At 39.4% G+C, this 26,917-nt stretch overlaps 1 protein-coding gene and 1 long non-coding RNA gene across 4 annotated transcripts in view; one reads left to right on the forward strand and one right to left on the reverse strand.

Moving 5' to 3' along the window:
- esrrg (estrogen related receptor gamma) overlaps positions 1 to 26,917 on the reverse strand; it is a 509,706-nt gene that overhangs the window by 468,169 nt on the left and 14,620 nt on the right. The gene's annotated exons all lie outside the window — the stretch shown is intronic.
- On the forward strand, positions 51 to 16,163 carry LOC134296673 (uncharacterized). The gene is made up of 3 exons (XR_010003492.1): positions 51 to 269; positions 13,127 to 13,184; positions 15,486 to 16,163. It is a non-coding gene; the product is annotated as an uncharacterized LOC134296673 (long non-coding RNA).

Consider the following 26,917-nt stretch of genomic DNA (forward strand, 5'->3'; position numbering starts at 1 on the left):
CCCGCCCGCCGCCCCCCGGCCCCCCGGAGGCCCCGCGCCCACCCACGCGCCCCAAGCGGGACTAGGACGCGGCCACGGCGGCGCCGAGCCTGCCCGGGCCTCCCTCGTGCCTTGGTAGAGTCGATCCGCACTCAGTCTGACCCAGGACGTCACTCTGCCTGTCTGTTTTCTCAATGATAACTTGGCAGGAGAAGGGGGAAGCTGGCAAGGTGCTGGGTTCTCCCCCCATCCTTTCCTTCCCTCTCTCCCGGCTCTGAGATCATTACTTGGTATGTGCGCTTTCCTCGCATGCGTATTCTTTTTTCATATATATATATATATACAGACATATAATTACCCGAAGATCCTCTATGCATAATCGCGGTCATTAACTGCCTGCTCGGTTGTATTTGCAATTTGCATATAAGGCTGTTTGCCTGCTTGTGTCTCTCTCTGCGTTGCCTCTTTGCTGGGGTTCCTCAAGGGCCTGGAAGGTGAAGGGAGAAGACACGGGGGGGGGGGGGCGCTCGGGGAATATGTGTCCTGCCAGGCTCTTGCCCTTGAGTGCAAATCATTTGCCAGCATTTATGCTGAGATCCTCTCCCTTCTGCACACAATTTCCTCCCCTCCTCACAGGAATAACTGTAACTGGGGCCCCTTCCACACAGTGGAATAAAATTCCACATTTTCTGCTTTGAACTGGAATATATGGCAGTGTGGAATATCATTTATTTATTATTATTTATTATTTATTTACAGCATTTATATTCCGCCCTTCTCACCCCAAAGGGGACTCAGAGCGGATCACATTACACATATAGGCAAACATTCAATGCCTTGACATAGAACAAAGACAAGACAAATGCAGGCTCTGAGCTGGCCTCGAACTCATGACCTCTTGGTCAGAGTGACTGGTCTCAGCTGGCTGCTCACCAGCTTGCGCCACAACCCAGGCCCAGGATTTTCATGGCAGAAAATCACACAATATCTGCTTTAAACTGGGTTATATGAGTCCACACTCAGATAATGTGGGATTTTCTGCCTTGATATTCTGGGTTATGAGGAGCCCCGGTGGCGAAGTGTGTTAAAGCACTGAGCTGAACTTGCAGACTGAAAGGTCGCAGGTTCAAATCCTGGGAGCAGAGTGAGCGCCCGCTGTTAGCTTCCAGCTTCTGCCAACCTAGCAGTTCGAAAACATGCCAATGTGAGTAGATCAATAGGTACTACTCCGGCGGGAAGGTAACGGTGCTCCATGCAGTCATGCTGGCCACATGACCTTGGAGGTGTTTACGGACAACGCCGACTCTTCGGCTTAGAAATGGAGATGAGCACCAACCCTCAGATTCAGACATGACTGGACTTAACGTCAGGGGAAACCTTTACCTTTTATTATGACTGTGTGGAAGGGCCCTCAGACAGCCAGGTCCAGGGAACGGATTCTGCTAGAGCTCAGTTATGTTGCCATTTGCCCCTGCCATCCCCATGATAACCCATCTTGAGTGCTTTGAACCCATCTTAAGGCATCCACAAAAGGAAAAGCCCAGCTGAAATGGGCATTTTTAGTCCTATGTCGACATGAGCGTGTTTGCTTTTTAAATCCACCTCAGACTATTTCAAAATGCAATAAGCTGGTTTCTGAAACCACATTGAGCCCACCAGATATTTAAATAATATTGGCAGTAGTACAAAGAGATTCACTCCTAATAGAATCCTACTCATATTATTCAATCTACTCCGCAGAATTGTGCATCTAGAACAGTGGTTCCCAACCTTTTTGGACCAAGGACCACTTGACCAGGGATCACAATGACCAGGGACCACTTTGACCGGGGACTACTCTCCAACATTAGTACCAAAAGGGTTATGAATCAGTTTTTGGTCAGCTTTAGATTCGGTTTGGTTATTTGGGGTGCTGATTCAGAAAACTGCATTGAGGAAAATTGTTACAGGGTGAGTCTTCTCCATCCTGGCCTGGGAAGCCTCCCAAGGCCAGAAAAGCACTGGTGAGGGTGGGGGCAAAGTGCTGACATCTCCTTCCTTCCTTCCTTCCTTCCTTCCTTCCTTCCTTCCTTCCTTCCTTCCTTCCTTCCTTCCTTCCCTCCCTCCCTCCCTCCCTCCCTCCCTCCCTCCCTCCCTCTCCTCTCACCCTCCTCCAATGGCAGCACACACCCCCAGCGCCAATTTTCCCTGCATGTCTCACAGCCCTTATTTTAGGTCTCACGGCCCACAGGTTGGGAACCACTGATCTAGAACATGATACCTTCTGACATTCTGTAGGCCACTTCGCTTCCTCTTTGGCTGGACACCACCACAGTCTCCCCATTACTTGCCGCAAAAGTATGTCCCCAGAAGTATACGATTTGCCATTTCCTAGCGAAATGCATACACTGCTTTAGAAACAGGAAGTAACTAGAGAAAGTTATAAACCATTGTTTTGGGTAGTTCTGCATGTGGAGAACAGAGTTTAATTTCATACTCAACTGCAGAAACCCCTTGGTGACCTTGGGCACATCACACACTCTCCAACACAGAAAATCCTATGGTAGGTTTGCCTCGTGGTCACCCTAAGTTGAAAACAACTTGTAAGCATACAACAACAACAAATATTTAGAACCCAACTCAGTGCTTTAAGTTGTAATTGTCTTCCTCATAATAAAGGAATTTGTTTGCATATCTTCCATTATAATGTTGTTGCTGGTTTATAAAATGTTTACCACTTGTTTGCACCAACTAACTCTGACCATATTGTAATGGGTTCTATTATGAAAGTCTAAGATATTGCATCTACATTTTAGTTCACTCTCCATCTTTCCCCAACACAGTAGAAAATGCTATTTAAATTTGTGATGAAGGGTATATAACTTTTTTTACACCAGTGGTACTCCAAGTAGTCATCAAGGCACAAGCCGTTAGTTGTTGGTCCCTGGTGAATTTTCAGGAAAGAAAGTTCCCCATATCAGATACCTTTGGGAGCATTGGTTTATACCACAGACCCCACTGCATATATGCACTTTTCCTATTTATTTTTCCAAAAGGGGGTTCGTAATTTGTCTTACATCTTGCCTTCTGATAAAAGCTTAGTTAAAAGAAATGTTTTAACACAGTGAAATTATTATCAGTTGGACAAATTTTGGCACAATGACCAAATTAAATTGTCTCAATGCATATTTAGCAGAAGATTGCAGTGAGGCAGTAAAGCACATCTTTCCATGCAAATAGTCCTAAATTCAGGTAAGGCTGGGAAGAATTCCTCCTGAATTTGTACCCACTGGCAATTGGTATTGTAGTCTAATGGTTTGACCTAGTGTAAAGCAGTGTCTTATGTTGGCACATACACACATTTCCAGTAGTAATATTGTGGGATGTGGTGTATTGAGTTGTGATCTCAACAAATGTCAGATGCATGTCTGAGCATTCATTACATTAACTATTTATTTATTTACTTATTATTTAAACATTTATATATCTACTTTTCTCAATGAAGTCTACATAAGATGTTGAACAAATTCAAATATGAAAATGCATATGATAATACACATTTGAAATATAAGAATTAATAAAAGAATAAAGCATTAAAATATAATTCAGAACTGATTTTTAATGACAAGCATTTTTTTCAGACTGTCATTTAAAAACCCAAACTAACTTTCTAGAAATGTACTAGTAGTTCAGCTTCCATAGACCCAGTATGATATGATTTGGCCTTCTAATCCCAAAGGCCATTTAAGCAGCTGTGTTTTGCACCAACTGAACTGTCTGGATTGTCTTCAAAGACAGTCCCACTTACACCAATTTACGGAAATCTAGATTAGGGTGTGCATGAGTCAAAATATGCAGATGTTCTCATCATATTGATTAGAAGGGAGAATAATTTTGAAATCACACATTTGTACATGCAGGAAAAGATTTACATCTTTATTGCCTTTTATGAAATTGGGAACGGAAATTGGGAATAGATACTCAGGTCAATGTCATCACTTATTCTTTTATTTGCCGTATTGAATGGAAGGGAACTCACAGACTGTCAACTTACGCTTTAATTGAAAATGCAACTTGATCCTTCAGTGGGAATGCAGAACTGGTTCACCCTATTACTAGATCATTTGATTTCCCCAACCACCACACCAGTCCTCTATTGTGTATGGGTTAAGCTCTGCTTTTTTGTCTTTAGCCATCTCTAAACTGCCCCTAGCTTGCCTGGGATTTTGAGTGGAAAAATGCCATAGGGGTATAGATATCATCAGCATATTGCTGACTCTGCAGTTAAAATCTCTGCATGACTTCATGGGGAGGTTAGAAACAAGGAGCACAAAAGAGAATTTTACAATACATTGTTTCCAAATGATGCAGGGTAGAGCAGAAGTTTATCAGCATGGAAGTAAATGTACGTCAGCTTCTTGGTTCCTTACATTTTTATATTGAAAAGAACCCTGTAAGGCATGATAGGCTAACAGACCTGGACCATGTTCACCCAATAAATATCATGACTAAATTAGGATTCCCCTAATCCAACACTCCACCATTGAAATGATGCTGACATTCAGTGGGAACCCAGTTTTTAAACAGGATCAGTGGAACAAAAAAATTCCAGAGGAATGTAACCAAAAAGGAATCTGTCTCCCAACTGTAATAAAAAAAATTATATTATCTTGGGCTCTGCTATAATACTATTAATCTCCACTTGTACAAACCAGAAGATGGAACAAGGCCATAAAGACTTGGTAAAACTCCACACAATGTGCTCTTCTACATTAGATCAGGGCACTTCAAGGTGGCCATTTTTGGTATCATCCCCATCACAACTGTAATCTGTGCTCCAACCCAGATGCTGAGTGCCAAATGTTTCTTTCAAACTGCCAAGTTCTATGAAGGAAGGAGGGAATAATAGAATCATGGAAATGGTTTCACTCTTCCTGATAAGTTCATAAAATTTGCATATTAGAGAAGACTATATGGTTTATTAACACTTTTTGAGTTATTCAATGTAGAATGCAACATGTTTTCCTGTTATAATATTTAAATATGTTTAAAATAGGTATGCATGTAGATTATCAAGCCAAATCAGATCTGTAGAAGGAAACACAGATCGAACATGATCCATTAGCCTTGTATTACTATATACGCAAGGAGCCGCGGTGGCGAAGTGCGTTAAAGCACTGAGCTGCTGAACTTGCGGACCAAAAGGTCCCAGGTTCAAACCCAGAGAGCAGCGTGAGCAGCCGCTGTTAGCTCCAGCTCCTGCCAACCTAGCAGTTCGAAAACATGCAATGTGAGTAGATCAATAGGTACAGCTCCGGCGGGAAGGTAACGGCGCTCCATGCAATCATGCCGGCCACATGACCTTGGAGGTGTCTATGGATAATGCTAGCTCTTCGGCTTAGAAATGGAGATGAGCACCAACCCCCAGAGTCAGACATGACTGGACTTAACGTCAGGGGAAACCTTTACCTTACTATATACGGATACGGATACATAGTATTTCTACATATCTAGATGTATAATGGCCCATATGGTGCTATAATAAAGTCCATTTGTAATCTCTATTTATTTATTTTATTATTATTAGTGAAACAAAACCAGCAGTCTCAAGTGTCAGGGTGTCATCAAACAGCTATCACCACCACCATCTCAGTTTGCCTATCCAGAAAAGACTGAAATCGCCATGAAAGAGAGCCCAGTCAAGCATTGTACAGACCAGGCTATACTAAACTAATAAGGCCCTGTTTCTGACCACAATGTTTTCTGGAAAACATGCTGCTGTTTTTCTAGTATTATTCACTGTATATGAATATATAGCTAATAGAGCTTGATAAATAGCTACCTGGATATGAGTGGGTTGGTTATGGTTATTTATTTATTTGATATCCTAGCTTAATAACCAATAAAACCATTTCAACAAAGGAGTTTTATAGTCCTGTAATCAGCCCTAATAAAGAGTCTGACTGCATCACTTTGGCAGTTGGCACTACTGAGGGTTCTGAGGCAACCCCACATAAAGTATATTAGAATAACCCAAATGGGATATAATCAAGGCATATGTCACTGTGGCTAGATCTGAGGTCTCCATGAATGGGCACAGTTAGCACACTAGTTTTGGCTATGGAATTGGACACCTGGGGGCTACTGAAACTTGAGCCTCCAGCTTCATGTTCATGTGCAGAAGAACATCCAAACTCAAAACCTGACATTTCAGGGGAATTTTAACCCTCATTCACAGACTAATCTGACTTCTTACAGACCTGGAGGACTTCTGTTGTGCAATTTATTCACCTTCATTCAGTCTGTGACTGAAAGCAGAAATTATTTTAGCTAGGAAACAGCTTCCTTTAGATTGTAGTGAAAGGAGAGATGGAGTTGAGTGTCATCAGCTTAGTGTGACTCTGATTCTTCAAATTCTGGACATCCTCTCCCAGAAGTTTAATATGGATGTTGAGCAGCAAGGAATACAAAACTGAGCCCTGAAAGATTCCATAGGCCAATGGCCAGGGTGTCATCAAACAGCTATCACCACCACCATCTCAGTTTGCCTATCCAGAAATCACCGTGAAAGAGAGCCCAGTTGCAGCCCAGTGAGGAGGACAAAGGAGATACCATGACCATTAGGGTGAACTTTAATTAGCTCCCACTCCTGCCATGACTCTGAGTCCAGCACACTCCTGTATACTCTTACTATCATGATGTTCTACCTAATATTTTAGGTGAAAGCTCTTCTCCTGTAACTTTAATCCATTGCCCCATGTTGTAGTCTCTGGAGCAGTAGAAAACAAGCTTGCTCCATCTTTAATATGACTTCCAAATATTAGTTATTTAAACATGTCATTGCTTAACCTTCCCTTCTCCAGGCTAAACATAACCAGCTCTTGTAGATGTTCCTCATAGGGTATCATTTCCACATCATTTAAAATTTTGGTCACTTTCTAGCTTGTCATTTTTTTCTTGGATGCCCCAAACCAGATCTGGAGTAGTGGTACTATTATTTCCCTAAGAACTGTGTATCTATTAATGCAGTCTAGAATCACAGCCTAGAATCCCAATGACTATTTAACTGCTATTGACTCATGTTCAGTTTATGGTCTGCTGATGTCCTCATTCCATGGTAAATCCCTTTCACATATACCATTGCCAAGCCAGATATCACCCATCCAAATCTGTGCATTTCATTTTTTTATTATATCTCTTCCAGGTTCCTGACCTGAATTCAGGATGTATTCTGAAATGTGAAAACTTGCTTCTATCAAATATTCCATTTATTTTTTGATCAATATGTTTATGTCATATATCCCACCTTACACCCGGAATCTTCACCATCATGTATATATTATTATTCTTTTTCCCATTTATCCTTGTCACAATCCTGTGTGTTAGCTTATGCCAGAACTAACCCAACCCCAGTAGTGTTGGGTTAGGGTTGGGTGTTGGAAGGCTTTTGCTATAAGACGATCAACTATTGTTCTTGGTCTGGGTATAATAATAATAATAATAATAATTATTATTATTATTATTATTATTATTATTATTTTATTTTTATACCCCGCCCCATCTCCCCGAAGGGACTCGGGGTGGCTTACATGGGGCATGGCCCGATAAAACAAACAAATAACAGTAACAAAGCAATAAAACAATTATCCCAGTAAAAACATCAACATCAATAAAAACAATCATTAAAATCAACAAGCAGGATACAGTGTTAAAAACAGGAGACTAATTTGTAGATCCCAGGCAAAGTGCAGAGTGTTACGAAATGGGAAAAGGAGATTTCACAGTTGAATGGACAATAAAGTGCGGTATAAAATGGCAAGACAACAACAATGGGACTATTATGGAATGAACAGATAGATCAATCCAGCAACAACTAAACATCGAAGGCCTTTTGGAAGAGCCAGGTCTTTAAGCTATTCCGGAAGGAGAGGAGGGTAGGGGCCTGCCTGATCTCTCTAGGTAGAGAGTTCCAAAGCCGGGGGGCCACGACGGAGAAGGCCCTCTCTCTCGTCCTCACCAACCGTGACTGTGAGGGTGGTGGGAGCGAGAGAAGGGCTTCCCCCGACGAGCGAAGAGAACGTGTGGGTTCATAGAGGGAGATGCGGTCTCTAAGGTAGGTGGGTCCCAAACCGTTTAGGGTTTTGTAGGTGATAACCTGCACCTTGAATTGGGCCCGGAAAATAAATGGTAGCCAGTGGAGCTCCTTAAACAGAGGCATTGAACGCACCCTGTAATTCGCTCCAGTTAAAAGCCTGGCTGCCGAACGTTGTACTAGTTGTAATTTCCGGGCTGTCTTCAAAGGCAGCCCCACGTAGAGCGCATTGCAATAGTCCAGTCTAGAGGTAACTAAGGCGTGGACCACCATGGTCAGATCAGACTACTTGAGGTATGGTCGCAGCTGGCGCACAAGTTTTAATTGTGCAAAGGCCCTCCCGGCCACGGCCGACACCTGAGCCTCAAGCGTCAGCCCCGAATCCAGGAGGACCCCCAAGCTGCGGACCTGCGCCTTCAGGGGGAGTGCGACCCCGTCAAGCACAGGTTGCCACCCAATACCCCGATCAGACGTATGACTGACCTGGAGGACCTCTGTCTTGTCGGGATTAAGTCTCAGTTTGTTCACCCTCATCCAGGCCAACACAGCGGCCTGACACTGGTCCAGAATCTGAGGGGCTTCCTTGGATTTAGGTATAAGACCAATAACATGTTGAGGACCACACATTCCCCATCTCTGCTGTAGAGCTACTTCTGTTCCATAGATTTAATTCCCCACCGTAATAAAACACACATTTTTATGTTACGGGAGGCTTGTTTCAATGCTCATGCATAAACCCCTCTGGATTTGGTTATGTTTCAGAGACAAAAGAAAATTGAACTCTGCTATGAATATAATTATTCTTCTTATTTAGAATTTCAAAAATTGCAGTTTAGAGCTTTTAGGAATACTATAAACTGATATTTCCTATGTCTTATATCTGAATTTTCCAGTCTTATATCTGAGTTTTCCAGTACAGATCTCATTGTTTGGCTAATTCACTTAAGTATATTTTATAAAATATATTTTACACATTTCATTTATTTATGAAATAAAGCTATATAGATTTTGTAGTGCATAGATAATACTATAGTTTCCATTAGTCCCAACCAATATGCCTAAATGTAGTCCAGTACTTCTGAAGGGCTCCAGCTTTAAACAATCATTCACTTATTTCAATACACGAAATATTGGCAGCTTCTCCTTTCCTATTTTATATTATTTCTATTTAGTTAAAGAAGTCCAAAAGCATATTGTCATGAATGGGTCTTATAACATTGTTCAGCAACCCTGGCTCCAATTTATAATGAAATATGGTTTTAAACAGGATGTAAACATGCATTGTTTGCTAGACATTCATTAAATATTTCCAGCATACAAAAAATGATATCATTTTCCATTAAAAATTATATTCACACATGCCAGGATTTCATTCAGTTGTGTCTCGTAGGATAGCCACTGGTTCTTAAATGAAGATTTATTTAAAAGTCCTTCCATTTCTGTTCATTTTGTTTTACATTCCTGTTTTTATTAAACCAATCTTGACTCATATTACAGTGCTACTCTACTATAATCAAACATCTGTGATTTGGTAAATATTTGCCAAATGCATTGATACTTCCAGGAGGATATTAATAGGCTAGCCATCCTTTGTTATTGATATTGTTGTTGTTCTGTGCCTTCAAGTCATTTCTGACCCTAAGGCAAAGCTATCATACATAGGGTTTTCGTGTTCAGAAGCCACTCCTTTATTCTTTTAGGGGCTGACCTATCACTGTAGCACATTTGGGATCTAATGAAGAGAGGAACACAAGTGGACCTAAGAGACTTGAAGTAGTGATTTAATCTATCTCCGATATTCCCAACTGACCATGGTTACTATACCTGCAAAGTTCCCATGAAGGCTTCTAAATGCCAATGAGCAATGACTAGGAAATTGTTAAGGGCTAAAGTCCCAAGCCAGGAAGCTGCAACAGAAGCAGGCACAGTACACTTGCTGATGAGAAGTCTGGTGATCAACAGTCTGGAAACAATCCCCAGGCAGAGTAGTTGGCTGATCAGCTGGCTCATGAGTTCGCTGAGTGGAAAGGGGAAGGGAGGGACTCAAACAACACCAAGCCTGGAGCCCTTTCCATGATGCCACACACAATGTTGATTACAGTTATATCTTATATGACCAAGAATAAAGCTGATCTTGATCACAAACAAAGCAGTCAGTTTTTCTCAGGCTTGGAGAATGTTTGATGAAAACTGCCTTAAAAGATTACCTTATTACTCTTCAACTCTTTAAACCCACTGTGCCCCCGATGGCACAGTGGGTTAAAGCCTTGCAACTTGAAGATTGGGTTGCTGACCTGAAGGCTGCCAGGTTCGAATCCCACCGAGGGAGAGCGTGGATGAGCTCTCTCTATCAGCCCAGCTCCATGCGGGGACATGAGAGAAGACTTCCACAAGGATGGCAAAAACAACAAAACACCCGGGTGTCCCCTGGGCAACGTCCTTGCAGACAGCCAATTCTCTCACACCAGAAGCAACTTGCAATTTCTCAAGTTGCTCCTGACATGAAAAAAAAACTCTTTAAAGATCTACTTACTTCAATTTAAACTGATATGCATTAGGAATCTTTGTTTGCTTGTCTATGTATTTCTGCTTGCATTTCTCAATCTATGCTAATCTTTTGGCTTCTAGAAAAACTAGTTTAGTTCTAGAGCTGAGGGTCTCTGATAATGTCTTCATTTTGAGGAAATACATACTCCACATAAGGTTTGTGTCATAAAACAAGTAAAGTTTCTGCCGAGCTTTGAATTTAGATTGATTCAGGCTTTCAACTTTGTAATGTGAACTGGATTCATTTCTTATTCAAACCCATTTTTTAAACTGGCAGTCTGCTTTCAGAAGTATTCTTCCAGTTTGAAACAATTGTAGTCAATCAGAAAAGCTTCTGGAGCCCTTCAAAGTCCCTATACTCTATTGGTCTTAGTCTGTAAACCACTGTGCTCAAGTCTATTTGAAGTTTGTCACTGATGCAATATTATTGACTCCTGATCAATAACATACCTGATGTTGCAGTTTATAATGGAGCAGAATACAAATTATAAATGTAGCCTATATGTCCAAATGCAATGTATTTTATGCCTTAAAGAGGTCTTTCTCGGGAACACCTAGCTAGATATACTCTAATATGAATTCTGATTTTTGCACTGAACTCGGAACTGGCAAAAGAGATCAAATTTAATTTGCTGATTCTTGGGCAATATGACATTTCATAACTTGTCAACATAGCAGAGGTTTTACAGTACATTTAGATCATAACATTTAAAAGTATAACTATTATGTAAAAACTGCTTTATATAATGTTAGAAGAATTGATCTCAATTGGGGTTCCAGTGGAAGAAAACTGTAGGAATTTTAGGTTGTTATTGGTGAACAGCAACAGTGTAACTGCCAAACTGGAATAATTCACAGACAGTTATTTCCCCCAATGAATCACTGAAATAGGACTGGGAAAAGCAGGCTCAAGAAATCATCTCCTAGTCCTTAAAATGTCCATATATGTAGACCAGTGGTTCTCAACCTATAGATCCCCACAGGTGTTTTGGCCTACAACTCCCAGAAATCCCAGTTTATCAGCTGTTAGGATTTCTGGGAGTTGAAGGCCAAAGCATCTGGGGACCCACAGGGTGAGAACCTCTGATGTAGACTATTGGTCCTGCCTGCTTGTGGATTCTCATGGTTGTAATCCAAAATTGTGACTTTACTCTGATTATATTTGCTCAGACATCTTGTCCAACAACTAGTGAGATAAAATGGCACTTGGGGGGGGGGGGATAAACTGGAAGCTGCAACAAAATGTATTTATTCCATTTTAAATACATTTTAGAACTTTCTGTAGGTAAATAAGAAATCTGAATTTGTGGAATGAACAAAAGAGTGAAACTGTTCCAAGAAAGGTGACATAGATACAACCATCTTTCTTCTGATGGTCAGCAATGTGAATTGAAGCTACTTTAGAGAATGCAGTACAACCCCTCCTCTCCTATCCACTGATTCAATATCCCCAATTTCACTCATTCATGCTCCAAAAAATGCCCCTCCCCAAAGTGTTTGTGGGCCTCTCTAGGTCCTCCAGTGTGATATTATAGTTAGCATCCTTCCATCCCAAGTATAGTCAAAATAAAGGGTTTGTTATAATCGATGGTTTCAGGTATCCACAGGAGGGTCATACTGTACAATTTTAAAACAATTATTTAAAAAGTTTTTTTAAAAAAAGCATGTACAAGATAACAATGAGAATGTAAGGATAGCACAACATCTGATTGAAAGACCCCTTTGACCAACCAGTTAATTGCTAACCATTTCTGTAAATAAAAAATTAAACAATTGCTATGGATACATAGTGTGGAAGATTGAAATGGATATATAATTTAATGTACTAATATTTTCAGTCTGGTATTGAAATGCTCATAGACAAATTATAGCATTTTAGATCACTTTAGTTGGAGATTTAGTTGTTGGTTAATTGCTGTCACCTTGTCAAAGTTGCATTTCATTTAGCTCATTCAGATAATATTCTTGCATATCATACATATTATGAAATAACACACATGCTATCTCTAGTCTATAGTGTTATGCACTGTGTGCTACTAAGTAGATTATGCAGATCAATTGCTTTTATCTTGGACTTCTATTAATGGAGTTCTTTAAAGATAAAGCTATAGGTCCTGAATGTGGGATATGAAGCCAAAATCACTATAAAACAAAATCTTTAAAAAGTGGTGTGAATATTCACTTTGAGCAACCTGCCTTCCATGAAAAGTCATTTCTACACTATTGCCAAATAGCCCCATTCAAACATCATTTTGAAAAGGACAAGAATGAGAAAAGTTATGCTCTTTCATGTTTGGAAATGTGCTGGGATCATAGTGTCCATTTTGGAGTTTGAAAAAAGCAGAACATTCACTTCAGGCCTCAATTGCTTCTTTCTATGAGAAAAGGTAAAATGAGAATGTTTATTGTTTACCACCAGTTACTCTTCTGAATCCCTGATTAGAACAGAGAGAGACCTGTAAATGCTAAACACAAGATTAATGGGAGATGCATTATTTAGTTAGCTAATCAAGAATCCTTTCAAAGCAGAATGTAGACCAAAGGAAAAGATACAGCTACTTGGAACAGATTCTTCATCCCAACTAAGGTAGGCCTACACATGTTGTATTTATGAAATTTAATTTATTCTTATATATATTATATTTATTCAGTGATTCTTTTGCAGTTGAGACTACCAGTTGGTTTTAGGCTTATAAAACTAAAAATCTAGCTGTATTGCTGCCTCACTCTGTTCAAATAGCTAGAAGAATAACAACATCTATATATAAAATACATTTTATTAACTGCAAAGATATAGTAGAACAACTTTCAAGTAGATATCCCTTTTAAGGTATCACTGCTAACTTTTAAGTTTCTAACATAGACTATAGTTCACACTCTCATAAAGAACTTATTTCACATTACAAAATTTGGCAATTCTAAACACTTCAAAGCTCACTCCAACCTGAATGAATGAACATTATTTGCTTTAGTTTCAACAATATTAGATATTTATCAGGATATACTCCACTGTGAATCAGATCCTATGTTTATCCCGTTGTTGTTGTTGTTGTTGTTGTTGTTGTTGTTGTTGTTGTTGTTGTTGTTGTATGCATTCTGTATTATTCATTCATGTCATTTCTGTATTATGGCGGTCCTAAGGGGACCCTATCACAAGGTTTTATTGACAAGATTTCTGCATAGAAAGTTTACCATTGCCTTCCATTGAGGCTGAGATAATGACCTGACCAAGGCCACCGAAGATGTTTCCCTAACTGTGTGATATTGGGAGACATTTTTGTGTGCAAATAGATAAGAACTAAAAAAAAATCATGCAAAAATCATTCAAAATGGTAGAAAATACAAGTATTTAAGCGTGATATAACAATATCAATGGCTACAACACCAACCTTTTGTCATTAGAAACATATTTTATCAATGTTTATTTTAGGGTTGATTATTTTATTGTGCTATTGTTTTATATATTGATGATGTAAATTATGTTTTTTCCTTTGGTATTGATGTATTTGTATTTTATTGCACAATGTGTATTGTTAATTATGAGTGCTCTGTAAGCTGTCCAAGTCCCTTTTGGGTGATGGTAGCAGGGTAAAAATAAAGTTTATTATTATTTATTTTTATTTTTAGGCAAAATATTCTTCTGTTACATGAAGGGAACATGCAACTATTTTTCATGATGTTTCCCTCCCATAAACTTCTGCTCCACAACGTTTAAGAATCCTATGGATCAGTAAAAAGTGCTTTCATCCAGGATGAATTTATTTTAAATTAAAATGACTAATTCACTGATGTAGAACCTCTGGTTTAGAATTTGTATATGACTAAATGCGTTCCATTTAGACGTCCAGTGTCTGCTGTTGCACACACTTCAAGTGTCCTGATCTGGTGGATATCATGCCTATCACCCCTCTACCATTTAACTTTTCCACTTGTTTTAAGAATGTCTTTGTCCCTCTCCCTTCCTTCCCTTTGTCCTCACCTTGCTTTAATTGCTACAAACTGAATTAAATGTGGAAAAGAAATTTGCACTCCATCAGGTCAACAGAAGAAAGGGAAAGAGAAGGAGTGGGATAGAATTATGCCCTTTTCAACTGACTCAGGTGAACACACACTGCTTTTGCCATCTTTACTCAGCCAGACCCAAGGCCTTGTAAGACAAGACTTCCAGAGTTTTAAAACAAATTTGGAAGAGCCCTGGGAGAAATTGTGAGACCTAGGCCAAAACTACTCAATGAGTTCAACGGTTACATGGAAAGGTTAAGCTCAAGCACCTGACTCCTAAAAACTCTTTCTCTCTGTTTTCAAGCGCTGAAAACAGGGATTCCCATGGGCAGAAAGATGCAAAGAAGACTGCACCTGATAAGGTCTTTGGTCTCTGATGGTCCAGTGTACACAAACTTTTGTTTCATACACAAAACTATTTTAGAATATTGTCTATAAAATTATTTTAGGCTATATGTATAAGGTGTATATGAAACGTACATGAATTGGGGGTTTCATTTTAAAGATTTCCCATTGTGTATGTATATGTGAGTATAGGTATTCCAAAATCCTAACTGAAAATACCCAAAGCCTTTCTGGTCTAAAGCATTTTAGATAAGGGACATTCAGCCTGTATAATATTCACTGGGGCACCACATTAAAGTGACATATTAATATGCATGTAAACCTCTACAAATTACTGGAGCCTACCGTTTCTCCGCTAGGTGGCTAGGTATAACAAAATGAGAATGAATTATGTATGAAAGAAAAGATGGGAATTTGTCAGGAAGTTTAATCTTTCAGTTGGAGAGCTGCTGAATTCAGTGAACTAACAGGAGCAGCAGGAATATCTCAAGGTCAGCCAAGTCCTTTTATGTTATTATTTTTTAAATTATCTCTATTTCAGATTTTTCCACCAAAGAAAATCAAGACCAATAAGAGTATCCCTGTCTAAGCTGAATCCAACCAAGAGCTGATGAAGAGCATGGAGACGGATAGAGGTGCACTGAGCATAGTTTGGATTTCCACCCCTAAGTTTATATATAAAACATCTTCTGGATTGCCTCAAAGATCTTTTTATTTAATTGTCCCTCACATCCTTGCTCAGCACAAATCAAGTTGTTCAGTTATAGAAAGAAACATTCTGTGAAAAAGTCAAACTTCTAAGTTAAACTTTTAAATTTTACAAAGCAAGCCACCATAATGCCTGTACAAGATTATGCTTACTGTATATAAAAAGAGGTAAGGTAGATTTTTTGGACATAGGTGACTGCAAGATGAGAAGAGTAAAACAAAGTTCTGGCTTTCATATAATCATTTTAATGCAAAAGATAATTCACATTTTAAGGCAGAGACAGGTAAACTGTAACTTTTCCCTTTACCCATCAACCTATCCAAGCTGTTTTTGTGGTGTTCACCTTTCACACACTTTCAATGTTCTGCGTGTTGTCGAAGGCTTTCACGGCTGGAATCACTGGGTTGCTGTGAGTTTTCCAAGCTGTATAGGCATGTTCCAGAAGCATTCTCTCCTGATGTTTGGCCCCCATCCTCAGAGGTTGTGAGGTCTCTTGGAAACCAGGCAAGTGAGGTTTAAAGTCAGGGAACACAGTAGATGTGCTTTCCTGGTACTCTGTTTTTCCAATCTCTGTTTGTCTTGAAACAGTTTCTCCCTGTAGAGATGTTCAATGTGTTGTTGAAAGCTTTCATGGCCAGAATCATTGGGTTGCTGTGAGTTTTCCGGGCTATATGGCCATGTTCCAGAAGCATTCTCTCCTGACACTTTGGACAACACATTGAACGTCTCTACGGGAAGAAACTATTCCAAGACACATGGAGATTGGAAAAATTAAGGACTAGGAAAGCACATCTACTGTGTTCCCTGACTTTAAACCTCACTTGCCTAGTTCCCAACAGACCTCACAATCTCTGAGGATGCCTGCAAGAGATGTGGGTGAAACATCAGGAGAGAATGCTTCTAGAACATGGCCATACAGCTTGGAAAACTCACAGCAACCATGTCCTTGTTCTGGTCAAAAATTAAAACTGAACTGGTTTTGTGTGGAGGGAGGCCTCCAACAGTTGCCATGTACATACATGTTAAACAGATTTTAGTATTCCCCTTCCCAAGTTCTTTGGCTTTTTCAATTTTTTAAAATCATCTTTCAAATTCAGAACTAAATTTCCAGCCATGTCTAGATTTGATCCCCCTTTTTTCTTTTGTTGTTGTTGTTGTTGTGTGCCTTCAAGTTGTTCTTGATTTATGATAACACTGAGTTGCTTCGGTCATAGGGTTTTCTTGGCAAGTTTCTTTAGAGAAAGTTTTCTATTGTCTTTCTCTGGCTGGATCTACACTGCCATATAATCCAGATTATCAAATCAGAAAATCTAGATTTTATATGGCAGTGTAGATAGGGCCTGAGGCATTTATCCTGCTCTTTCAAACAGATCTGGTGCCACGACAACAAAAAATCCCAGTACGCCATAGAATTTTGTCCTGGCAGGGTGCTTCCAGACAGGAGTTTAAAACAACCCACTTCGGCATAAGTTTAAGCCCCTACAAGCCCCCCCCCCCAAAAAAAAAAATCCAGGCTTGCCCGGGGAGGGTGGCTACATGCCATCCCGATTATTTTCAGGATGTCATGCAGCCATCCCAAAGCCCTCCAAAAGAACTCTTAAAAGTTTTTCAAAACTTACTCAGCTGCAAATTTTGTTCTTCCTCGCACCCTCCTGGCATAAAGAAATGATCCACTAGGAGACAAGGGGGGAATAGGAAATCCCCCCCCCCCCCCGGTCTCATTGTGCATCATTTGCTCACACCAGGAGGGTGCGAGGAGGAACATAATGGTAGCCAGATGTTTTTTTAACTTTTTAGGGATAAATGGGAGGCTGGGGGAAGGGGGTGAGCACCCAAAAGGAGCCCAAAGAGTTTAGGATGGCAAATGGGGACTCACCCCTGGGTAGTTCCAAGACTACCCGGAAGTGAGTCCCCACAGGCCCAATACCCCATTAAACCTGGGCATTTCAGAAAGGACCAGATCCTTCCAAATTATTCCAAATTTAATTAATTTAGAATAACCAAAGTTATTCTGATTTAATTATTTTTTACCGGGGGAGTCATTTGGACACCCCTGGTAAAAACCCACATAGGTCCTGCATTTTGGGCCTGTCTGGACGGCTAAAACAATATCAGACTTCTATAATTCTGTTGTTTGGAAGGGCTATTAGAAATGCTGTTGGACTACAACTCCCAGAATCTCCCGTATGTGCTCAGAGTCGGACACAACATCCAACGTATTGCAAATAATCTATATAGAAATGAAATAATGTGTGTGCTTATTTGAACAGATCTAGAGCTTTTAGTAAAAAGTACTGCAGCATTCAATGGCTGTGAAATAGGTTCCCAGAAACTTCATTCAAGTAATTATCCTACTATTCCATAGTAACAGTATGAAGCCACACTGCTTATTTAAAGTGATTTATAAATAACAAGTAACTTTCTCAAACTCTGGACACAATGTACTGGAAACCTAGCTATGAGTGCGGAATATTTAATTTTTATGCTTTTTAAAACAATGAGGCAGTAAGTAATTTTTAAAATGAGTAACAAATATATTATGCTACACACAAGAAAGTGATGTAATGTGGTTAATTTATTGCTGCCACCTTTCTCATTCTCATTCCTGCCTTGCTAAAGTTAGTTTATGGGCTTAGAGAGATAAAAAAAAAATTCTTGTATGAAACCTGAAGAGTTTTTGGAAAGTGACTTCATAGTTTGAATGCCTAGCCAAAAATGGAATAGATCCAATCCTCAGAATTAATTATGTGTTTGATTTAACTGGTCCTTCACTACATTATTACAGGAATTAAATTGTGATCCTAAGCAAATGTGCTTAGGACTGTGATGGTATCATTCAATTAGATGTAAACATGCCTTAGTTTAGGTCAGGGCCCCCCAAAGTAAGGCCCACAGGCCAGATGTCGCCCTCCAGGGTTATTTACCCACCATAAATTTTAGGTTTAGGGTCGCCCTAACTTGAAGGCACATAACAACAACAATCCTAATTAACTTGAATATCTCACCCAAAAGCAGGCCCACACTTTCCATTGAAATACTGGTAAGTTTATGTTGGTTAAAATTGTTCTTTGTTTTAAATATTGAATTGTTCTTTCTTTTTCCCCACTACAAATAAGATATGTGCAATATGCATAGGAATTCATTCATGATTTTTTAAAACTATACTTAAGCCCCCCAACAGTCTAAGAGACTGTGAACTGGCCCTCTGCTTAAAAACTTTGAGGACCCCATAGTTAAGTGATTAGTTTCTTACATCAGTGTACTTGGAGTCCCTAGTTTAAAGAATAAAGAGCGCTAATCAGTTGTGTTTCGGATTTCTTAACATAAAGTCATACTATTTCAGGCTTATTAAAATTAGCTATCCATTTAAAAATTATAGCAGTTAGCGATCTGTGTCTTGAGCAATCTGAACTTGGTCCAGTGGTTCTCAACCTGTGGGTCCACAAATGTTTTGGCCTTCAGCTCCCAGAAATCCTAACCCAGTGGTTCTCAACCTGTGGGTCCCCAGGTGTTTTGGCCTACAACTTCCAGAAATCCCAGCCAGTTTACCAGCTGTTAGGATTTATGGGAGTTGAAGGCCAAAGACATCTGGGGACACACAGGTTGGGAACCACTGTTCTAACAGCTGGTAAACTGGCTAGGATTCATGGGAGTTGTAGGCCAAAACACCTGGGGACCCACAGATTGAGAATCACTGGTTTACACAGATCCATATATTGTATAAATTGAAGTGGGATACTACTGAATGTTCTTTTGAGGTTCTGTGTAGTACAGAAAGACTGGAGGTTCCTATCCAGACCACATTTACCTGAAACTTCAGCTAGAACTGAAACCATTAAATTGCTCCACTTCCCATCCCATCCCAACACAGTGCTATGGGGGACCTAACAAATTTCTAGAAAGGGTGACTTCCAAGGGAAACACACCATAGAATTGCCTGGAGAATCTAGTAAATGCCTACATAGACAATGTTTTCCCATGAGTGGGTTGGTGAAACCATGAATATGGGTCCGGTGGTTGTGGGGTCTTACTGTAGAACTTGTTGGTTTTTCTATCATTTCAATATACCATTTTGTTCTTAATGTAAATATTATTTGAAATAAATTTGCTTTCCTTGATTTTTAAATGGTCCCTTAAAAAGCCTTCAATATATTATAATTGTACATATACATCCCCGATGCAAAGTGGGTTAAACTGCTGAGCTGCTGAACTTGCTGACCAAAAGGTCAGCAGTTCAAATCAGGGGAGCAGGGTGAGCTCCCACTGTTAGCCCCAGCTTCTGCCAACCTAGCAGTTCGAAAAAATGCAAATGTGAGTAGATCAATAGGTACCACTCCAGTGGGGAGGTAATGGTGCTCCATGCAGCCCTGCCGGCCACATGACCTTGGAGGCATCTACAAACAATGCCAGCTTTTCAGCTTAGAAATGGAGATGAACACCAACCCCCAGAGTCGGACACAACTAGACTTGATGTCAGGGGAAAACCTTTACCTTTACCTATGCATTGTTATTTCAGTTTACATCATTCAAATGTACGTCTAATGATCATGCTTATTTGGAAATAAAACTTATTGAAATGGTGAAAGCTTCTACTTTAAAAAAATAATAATCATTGTGTTTGGGGAGTAATAAATGTGAGGTTTATTATTTTATATGCTACTCTTTCATTCGACCCCTCCAAAAAGGAACCTAAGAACACTGTGCTTGTTCATTTAGTCTCCTTCTAACTTATTATCAGAATTACATTATGAAAGAGATTGGATGAAGTGGCTTCCATGCACTGGTTTTCACGGCATAGTGGTGTTAGATCCCAGCTCCTCGTTAGTTCTCAGTATGTATCAGACTATATATAGTCTCCAACTCCTTATTTGTTCTGTAATCATATCTGTCAAGAAATCTGCAATGATTTAAAGAGTTTTCACATTAATCTAATTGTCAAACCACCCATCACATGTCTTAGTGGAATTCTTTATTGCTACTTTATACAAACTCCAATTTCCTTTTTGCACATCACATTCTGCTCTACTTCTCATATCACTGTATCCTTCGCAATCCAGTTTCAGGTGTAGTTTTAGCACAGAGATCACACTATGATTGACAGTGAGAGTGTGGCCTATCTATATGTGTGTGTGTGGGGGGGGGGGGGTCCCTTTGGCAAGTTTAAATAGAAGGCCATGGTGGCTTCTGGATAAAAGTCGGTAGATTGGAATAGTGTTATTTGTTACTATGTTGAGAACTGAAAGTCACACTTTGGAATACTTCTTGACATTGGTGTTTATGTTTGGGGTTTGTGCAATATTTCCCCTTAACATTTAGGATGTGTGTGTGACTACTTGGTAGTTCATTGATCCAAGTGATGGTGTTCAGTCTATTTTGGATGGAATTACAGCCCTTGTAAAGAACAGGGATTTTGTTAGTTTTGGCCCAGCTCTCTAATCAGTTGAGGTCAATTTGAATTCTGATCTTCTGGAGTATCCCTCCCAATATGGTGCCATTTGCAACCTTGATAAGCATGCCCTCTGAAAACCTTCATCCAAGTCATTAAAAAAAGGTGATGAACAGCACTGGGCCCAGGACCGAACCCTGTCGCACTCCACTAGTCACTTTTTCCAGGATGAAGAGGAATCATTGGTGAGCACACTTTATATTCAGTTGCTTAACCAATTACAAATCCACCTAACAGTAGTATTAGCCAACCTACATTTTACTATGCCCTGCCAACATGATAATGAAGCCAGGCAGAGGCTCTTTTTATTTGTTGTCTTTTCTTATCTGTGTCTGTATGTGAGTGCATGTGTATTCACACCTGACACCTGTCTTGAATTTCACATGATTTTCACAGGGCTTTCTTAGTCAAGGAATACCTGAAGGTGGGTTTTGCCATTTCTTCCTCTGAAAGCAACAGTCAGCAGTTATCTGTGACCTGTTAGCGGATTATTCCAAAAATACAACATTAAAGGTTGCCACATTTGCAGTTGCAGCCCAAAAAATCCAAGCTAAATTTGTAAAGTCCACAGCAGAGGCTAGAAATGGAAAAGGAAACAGTTTGGGATAATACACATCAGATTTTATTATGGTTATTATCAGGGCCGTAGCCAGAAAAAAAATTCGGGAGGGGTTTTGAAAATTTTGGGGGAGGGGGGGTTGAACCCCTAGCACATACCCCTCCTCGCTACAAACCTGTCAATATCTGCTTGAGATAGTGCCTGGAGGGACTCTTAATGTTTTGCATCTCATAGACTTAGCATGGGGATTTGGTTAACCAGTTAAAATTCATGAGTAAACGAGATTTTTTTTATAACTTGAAAAATTTGGGGGAGGGGGGTTGAGCCCCTAACCCCCCCCCCTCGCTACAGGCCTGGTTATTATATCTATGGGGATTGTCACTGCTACTATAACTTGAAAGAGCTAGTTTATAGAATCAGTTTTAATGTTTATATTGGAAAGTGTATACTGTACTTTTAAAAGTTGTATATTATTTGATGTTATGGCCTATGGCTAGTACAATAAACAACTCATTCATTTCTTCTGCTGAAAGCAGGGTGATATTCATTGTCTGTCTCCCATTCAATAACTAACCAAGGCTGAACCTGCTTAGTTTCCAAGATCAGATATATTTTGTTCCTTTAGAATATTTAGGAAGTCCAGATACCCATTCATTAGCTGAGGAGTTACCATATGCCATTAAACATTTAAGACATCTGTATGTCACAGAGCCGCTGGTGGCACAGCATGTTAAAGCACTGAGCTGCTGAACTTGTGGACCAAAAGGTCACAGGTTCGAATCCCCAGTTGCAAAGTGAGCACCTGCTGTTAGCCCCAGCTTCTGCCAGCCTAGCAGTTTGAAAACATGCAAATGTGAGTAGATCAATAGGTACTGCTCTGGCGTGAAGGTAACAGCGCTCCATGCAGTCCTGCCGGTCACATGACCTTGGAGGTGTCTATGAACAACGCCGGCTCTTTGGCTTAGAAATGGAGATGAGTACCGACCCCCAGAATCGGACACAACTGGACTTAATGTCAGGGAAAACTTTGTGGATCCATCACCACCTTTTTTCTTTCTCTTGTGTGGGATCTTTTGGCTGATGAAGAAACCAGTGAAGCTTTAAAATCTTGTATGAGGTGTTTGAGGTGTTTTGGTTTGCCAATAAAGGTTCAACTCCATTGCAGGTTTTGGAGTTACATTCGATCAGAAGCATGGAGTAGGACTGAGTTTCTTACATAGCCCAGAAGGGCACATAGGGTACTTTTTATTTGCTTCCTGTATGCATGCAGATAACTATGGAGGTATGAGTAAGAAATGTGTACTGCTGAGCAAACTCTGAGGATAATTTCCTCCTTTTAGGACCTTTAAACTCTCAGGACAAAGTGGCACCATAAGGGTAGAGCACATGCTGGCTCTTAATCTCTAGGTGGTTTTAGAAGTTTCAAGAGAAAATCATTGTTTCTATTTACACAACAACCTTTCCCTGAATACTTGAAATAGGGAGAGTTGTTTCTGAGTAGGTAGGATTCTTTTCCAGCTGAATACACACAAATCACATATATTTTACAGGTAAGCGCAGTGATTGAATCATCCCAATTTAGTACCATGTATTCACCCCTGTTCGTGATCCCTTTATGAAAAGGGAGTCAGATTATGAGATAGATAGGTGACTCGTGAATCCCTCCTTTATCTTCTCCTCTCTACTTAATCAGTGAAACAAGCTCTGAATTTGTATCCCCCAAAGTAGCATGGAGTGGTGCTTGTATATAAATTTTATAGATAGACAGTACAGATGGTTAGACTCAGTCAAGGAAGTCATATCCCTAAATCTGTAAGATCCGAGCAGGGCTGTTGATGACACGGAAATCAGCAGATCTCTCAATCATAGGGTCATCATAAGCCAAACTCAACTAGACGGCAGAAAATAAGAAAAAAGGTACTGGAAAAAGGTGAGATGTGCATATACGGTAGAGTCTCACTTATCCAACATAAACAGGCTAGCAGAACGTTGGATAAACAAAAATATTGGATAATAAGGAGGGATTAAGGAAAAGCCTAGCAAATGTCAAATTATATTATGATTTTACAAATTAAGCACCAAAACATCATACTTTACAACAAATTGACAGAAAAAGCAGTTCAATACATGGTAACGTTATGTAGTAATTACTGTACTTATGAATTTAGCACCAAAACATCGCAATGTATTGAAAACATTGACTACAAAAACATTGGCTACTAACAAATTGACTACAAATAATGATAGAATTGCATAAAATGAACTTACAGTAACAACATTTTTGGAAATTGAATCCATAAAAAGTTCAGTCCTTGCTGTCTAGAGAAATAGCTGTGGATCCGGATGGGAGGCAGACTGCGTTGGATAATCCAGAATGTTGGATAAGCAAATGTTGGATAAGTGAGACTTTACTGTACCTTAAAAACGCACCCACACATGGAAAGAATGTGCACAAGACATACTTCTCTCATGACAACCAAATTTAGACACATCATATTCACCCCCTTGAAAAAAAAAAACCCAGGGCTAACAGAATTATATCACATTCAGTTCAAGATGCAAGAGATGCTTTATCTCATAAAATGATGTGTGGAGAGACAATGAGATACTGCCTTCTCAATCTTAGTCTTAGTTTCTTCCTACCTGGAACATTTGTGCTATTGCTGTCATTTATGGTTTTATTCTCTGATTTATTAAAGTCTTGAGATGAATAAAAGAGTTATACCCATCACAGGAAATCCATGTCACAATGGAAATGATGTTTCAAATAAAGTTAAAGGGGTCAAAGCAATAAAGGCAATCCATAAAGTATTTACTGTAGACTGCATGTTTGGAAGGGAAAGAAGAAAAACAAGGGCTCTTGAAGTACTCTACAGTGAGTACAGCTTTAGATTTGACCGTTCAGAGCACATTCAGAGCATAACTTGGAGATTTGACTGAATTTTGTTTTGCAAATGAATACCTGCTTTTTCCCATGTAAAGCTAGCAAATCTTTAATCTTGAAAATCGTTCAGATGTCAGGTGATGACTTGCATCTACTTTTACTAATAAACAATTATAACAAAATATTTAGATAGCCAGAGTGGTGTAGTGATTTGGATGTTAGACTGGGACTCTGGAGACATGGAGTTGAATCTCCACTTGTCCATGGAAACCTACAGATCATCTTAACATACAACACATCTTAACATAGCATTGGACAGAAGAAAAATTGAATTACATTCTACTTAAAACAGGTGGTACATTCATATCATACTGATACATACAAAAATGTGGTCGTAGACTTGAATGTGAAAACTGTATTAAGGCTGCCCTAAAGGTGCCAGATCTCATCCACCCAGGATCAGCTCTGGTTAGTACTAGTGGTTAGTATCATAAATGAACACCAGATGTTGCAGGCTATGATTCAGATGAAGAATCCGGCAAAGCCACCTCTGAGTACTGCTTGCCTAACAAAACTCTATGAAATTTATAGGATTAACACAAGTCAACAGGCACATATATACACATGCACATCTTGCACTGTGATTCTCACCAATTTTTCACACTCCTTTAGTGTAAACTGTAAGCCGTAGCACCATTACTTGCCATCACATATGTAAGGCTGAAACACTAAAATTGTTTGAAAGTATGTTTCTCTCTCATTTAAAACTGACATTTTATATAACCAGTAAGAACGAAAAGCAAAACTAAAAGTGCTCAGTTTTCGAAATGACATTAATGCAGGAAACTAGTTTGAATTCTTTATGTTAAAATATTTAGTCTCAACTATGTTTATTTTCAAAACGAAGAAAAGATTTGATCCTGAAATATAAAAAGTTCCTCCACTTCCGTCTCTTTAACTATCTAAAAATAGGAAAGCTTTTTAATGTAATACCGAACTTGTATTACATTCGATAACTTTCCTTACTTCTCCTTTTTTGTATGTGCAAACTGTATTTTAAATATTCAGCTGAAAATTTCAGTTACTACAATGCTAGAAATTTAGGGACTCCAGAAAAAAAAATTGTGGGGCAATAGTTTTATTGGGGAACAATGACCTTATTTTGCCCTCCTGCATTACTACTTAACAGCGAGAAAGCAATTTTCCCCCTTAGTGGAAATGTCCTGCCATGTATATGCTTGTTGACCTATACATAGAACAACAGCAAAAATGATATAGCAGGAATTATTTTCTGAGCAGTTTTAAATGGAACGAGACTATCGTTTTTTCCCTTGCCAACCAAAATAGTGAGAGTTTTTTTAAAAAATCTGAAACTGCTTTTCATATCCAAATAAGATCTTATAGGTAAGAATAGAGCTGATGTACATACTGCCTTTCCATCTAGGTCATTCTTTTGAAGGAGTCACATAACTTGCTGATCCAGCCATCCTTGTTGCAGATCTGTGATGCATTGCCTTTGCAGTTGTATGTGGTAGAAGACCCTATGCAAAGTCTAGCTACATTTTAAAATTCTATGCCAAGAAGTCCAAATATACCTGAAAAGTTATGTTATGAAATGGTACAAAATTGTACTTTTTTTCACTTAAGAGTGAAAAACTTTGTAATGCAACGTCAGAAGTGTTGAAGGGCAAAATGAAGCTAGAGTTTAGTGTTCTTCTAAAGAAGCAGCAAAGGCCAAGCAACACGTCAATTTGTAGATGTATCTTTTAAAGCCTATATATAACTATCAGCCCATGTAGTCCTTAAAGATCAGAAGACTTTAAAAGAGAAAAACTGAGCGTAACACTCACTCTCCACACTCTGATAAAAATTGCTCCTCCAAAACCCTCAACTTCAAAAGAAAAGGGGGCAGGGGCATGGCTTTAACACCCCAGGACTAGGCTGAGGGCTAAGTCACCCCTGAAATGATATAATAATATTTCTATGTAATAGAGCCTCCTTAGGCATTATCAATCTTTCAGAAATGATGAAGCACAAAAAAAGAAGGAATAGTAAAGATTGTGTACTATCTATGTTTACTTGGGAAAGTTGAAATACCATAAAGGTACCAGATTCTATCTGATCTTGAAAGCTAAAAACAAAGGCAGTCAGAGTTAGTATCTGGATGGGAGACCACCAATGACTTCCAGGTACTATAGACAATGTTTCAAAGGAAGGAACTAGTAAACCCTCTACTTTTCCTCGCCTAAGAAAACATTTTGAAATTCATGAGGTCACCATAAGTCAACAGTCAACTTGAAGGCTTACACACACAACACACACAAAAGCTACAGTGAACACATGGAGAACATCGCTACATACATATAGTGTTTCTA

Source organism: Anolis carolinensis, chromosome 1, assembly GCF_035594765.1.
Source record: "Anolis carolinensis isolate JA03-04 chromosome 1, rAnoCar3.1.pri, whole genome shotgun sequence".
Lineage (NCBI taxonomy): Eukaryota > Metazoa > Chordata > Lepidosauria > Squamata > Dactyloidae > Anolis > Anolis carolinensis.